Source organism: Adiantum capillus-veneris, chromosome 9 (genome assembly GCF_014529385.1).
Source record: "Adiantum capillus-veneris isolate H3 chromosome 9, ASM1452938v2, whole genome shotgun sequence".
In the NCBI taxonomy this organism is placed as follows: Eukaryota; Viridiplantae; Streptophyta; class Polypodiopsida; order Polypodiales; family Pteridaceae; genus Adiantum; species Adiantum capillus-veneris.
The window spans coordinates 17,164,174-17,168,283 of NC_140939.1; positions in this window are offsets into that span (position 1 = coordinate 17,164,174).

Genomic DNA, 4,110 nt, shown 5'->3' on the forward strand with positions numbered 1-4,110 from the left:
GAGGAGTCAAGAAAGAGATCAAGACCCTGGAAGAGCATGACGACAAAACAGGGAGTATCACTGTTACAACTGCGAGGAAGATGGCCATGGAATGTACTACTGTCCATATCCAAGGAGGCAGAATTTCACTCTAGGAGGGAGACAGAATCAGATCTCTCCACCAAGAGCAAGACCACCGCCACCCACGCAACCAATCCCACCTGTTCAAATCCCACCCCCAGGGGTGCAACCACAGCTAGCCACACCAATTCAACGCCAGTCACCAATGCAACCACCGCCACAATCACCACTTACAATCATCCTAAGCCCACCACCAATTGGTACCTGCACACCAAGTATCATTGGTCTTGTAGAAGAGGTCAAAGTGAGTGTAACAGAAGAAGGATCAAGTAGGAAGACTATTCAAAGAACTGAAGCAGTGGAACAAGAGGTTAAAGAATCAAAAGATACTACCCCAGTGGGTGAGGTAAGTCAAGAAAATTGTGTTACAAATGTGAGTACATCTTTAACCTTGGATGAAATAGGCACCAAAGCAATCAATCAAGAACATTGGACAGTAAGGGTAAGAAGGTGTAAAGTGTTGATTAGGCCTCTATCACCCGGACCTGTTACAGATTCATGAATATCCCAGAAATCTCACCAATGGCCAAATGGAATGGCTAGTTCAGAAGGCAACTCGATATCGGCTCCTACAGCTAAGCGGAAGAAGAATCAGAGTCAGAGCTAGAAGCATGAATGCCTCTAGCCAAAAGGGGAGGGCTAATGATGGGAGCTTTTCACAAGCCAGGCTCCCATACCCCTCTTCTCTCTTCCCCACCCCATGGAAACCCCCTCTTAGGGAGGGAGTGATAAAAGGCATTGCAAAAGTAAGAAAAAAAAAGTATGAGTATGTAAATAAGTGAGAAAGGTAAAATAGGTCACCTCGTGCCTGCGGGGCAACCCATCCCCACCCTGCCTCCTTTTTCTTCACTATTGTCCCACCGTGTGTCCTTTTTCCTCTCCACTCAAAAGGTCAACCCCCTCTCTCTTCCCCTTGTCCTTTCTCCTTTCTCTCTCCCCTCAAGCTACCCCACCCCTTGTCCTTACCAATAATGCACCCTAACTCACCTGCCACCTCTCCTATCTTCCAAAACAGTATACCCCACCTCCCTTTTCTCTCTCCTATCATATCTCATGACCCAAATATCCCCCTCTCTCTCTAAAGGGTGCCATGTCTCCTGTCCTGTAGCCAGATAACCTCCCCCACACTCACACACACTTAGTTTCACTGAAAAAGGTGCCCACAAACCCATCCCCACCCGGTGGTTACCTGATTTTTCTTGTGTTCACACACATCTGCACACAGATTCACCTCTGAACACACTCCCCTCTTGTAATTACTTTATTCTCCATATCACCTCTCCTTTTTCCATTCACCCATCTCTCTCTCTTAGTCCCTCTCTCATGAGACTGCTGTTCTAGCACATATACACACAGCCAAACAAGTGGGGCCCACAGTCACATGGCCTGTGTAGATAATGATTTTTTCATTTCTAAATTCTAGAATTTCTTCCCCCTCCTCCCCTATATAAAGAGGGGTCACCACCACACTAAAGATACACAACATCACCAAAGAGTACACTATGCACTGTGTGTGCCTAGTGCACACACACACACCCACACCATCACCATCACCGCAATCACCATGCTCGTCTTGAGCATGACCTCTACACCCTTGGGCTATGGAAGATGAAGGGCAACTAAATGAAGGATGATGGCAATAACCCTCGTGCGAGTCTTCGCCGTCAACTCCCACCTATTCGCCATGTGCTCTACCACTCTCTCCCTTCTCTTTCCCCTACCCTATGCTCCCCATTTCATCGGATTATTCTCTAAATAAAGCTTGAGGTTTTTTGTGAGTATGTTTCTTGCAATGTTTTGCCCATGTAAGGTGTGCGGAATCGCCACCTAGTCTTGTGTTTGGAGTGAGCTTGTGTATGTGTGAAGGGTGTGCGGATTCGCCATCCTTCTGTGGTGCTTAAGTACTAAGCCGCTATACACTCTCTCTCTCTCTCTCTCACATTGATCTCACTCCCCTTCCTCTTCATCATTACTCCCAAGCATCCATCTCTCTTGGATGAAAACCTTGTTATGGTGGTGTGTTGTTTGCGTCCTAGCCACTCAAGCTAGGTGGTGCCCCCTGTTTGCTTTACTGTGACAGGCTCGAGGCATGCCATTCGGTCCCTGGTGTTTTAGAGGCCGTCGGGGTTCGGGGTTCGCTTTGCTCCCGTCACTATATCAACTCATGAAGACATCTTTCCATCTCTCTTGGTTGGCATAACTTTCATGGCCATTTATTTCTTCTCTCTTACTTGAATATTTTCTATCTATGGATCCGGAGGGAGAGAACAAGGATGAAGAAGAAGATGGCATGTGTGTATTCTCTATGTGCCCTAGATTAGGCAAGCTTCCTTGTGTATGTATGGCTATGGAAATCTTGAGAGAGAAGAAGAGATAGTAAAATTTGTGGTATGTGTGTGTGTGTATTGGGAGAATGGGAGGCATTACTTGCAACTCTTCTGGCTATGGGGCACCCCAAAGCATATACTTTGCTTGTTCTTGAGCCTGCATAATTGTAATTTTTGTGTGCTTGGAAGGCTATCTCATTTAAAGAGATTGTCTTGCAAGAGCACCAAAAACCACACAAAACCGATCTCAAGCATGCAAAGTATACGCATTGGAGTGCTCCATAGCCACAAAGCTGCAAGAATGCTCCCTCTCAAACTCTCAGGAAGCACATACACAGAGTCACACACCTTCTCTCTCTTCTCTCAAGAATGGTCATAGCCATGCACACACAAATGAGAAGACTATGCTATGACACACAAGAACTGGCCATGGAAATCATCCTCATCCTCATCCTCATCCTCTCCTTCACTCTCCATGGATATTGCAAGAAAGAACACAAGAGAAAGAACAAGAAAAAGGAAGAGAGTTGTGACAATTAGAGAGAGAGGGAAATGAACCGTGCAAGAGGTAGATAAAGGCAGAGAGAGGTGGTTGCAACCTCTCAATTCCCCAACCTGCCATATCACACAATCCACTCCCCCTTTCTTTTCTTTATTCAAAAATTTAAAAGGTTTACATGGCTTTAAAAGTTTAGGCATAGCCCTTCATTTGGTGTGCCCATGACATTGACTTTGACTTTCCAAACATGAGAGATTTATATGTTTTGGCTTTGGAATTGTGGACCCTCTAATATGCCAAACATTTAGAATGTAATATGGGTTCACATCACAAAGCAACTAGGGTACACATAGGCCATAAAAACATGGGTAAAATTTAATCAATCTTGAGAAAGCGACATCTTCTTAGCCTTCTTGAAATGAATTTGAGAGTACAACATGGATACCAAAGAAGGGAATTTAACATTCAAATTTAGTAAGTAAGCTCCCTTTACTACAGAAAACGGTCAACCCTGATCATTTAGCGAGACTGTTCATTGCTCAGATTTTTTGGTTACATGGAATGCCTGAGACGATAGTTTCACACAAATTTCCCCAATTCACGAGTTTGTTTTGTAGGACAATTTGGGAGAACATTGGCACGCGGTTTCAATTCTCATCATCACTCCATCCACAAACAGATGGGCAATCTGAGATAGCCAACTCAGTGGTTTTGGATTTATTGCAGTCTTACATCTCTGATCAGAAGACTCAATGGAAAAAGTATTTGCCTTTAGTGAAATTTTCCTACAATAGCACGGTCCACTCTTCAACAAGGAAGGCTCCATTTGAGGTAATCAAAGGTGCTAATGTCACGTGTGCACTACAATTGCGCCACATGGACAAGCTTTTGCTACATTCCAACGTCAATCTTAGCTTAGGACCTAGCCTGACACCCTTGTGAGCATCTAGCAAGACGTACATGTCTAGGCCAATCATAGTTGCATACCCTCACTTCCATAGTAAAGTCACTTAAGCATATAGGCATATAAACAAACATTTCAACACTCAGGAATTTCATAGCGTGAACCACCTTTTATAGGTGATTAATCAATAAGTGACTTTTCATTTACCCTTGTTGGAATGTAGGTCGGGGAAATGAATAAAGGAGCTATAAAAGAAACCC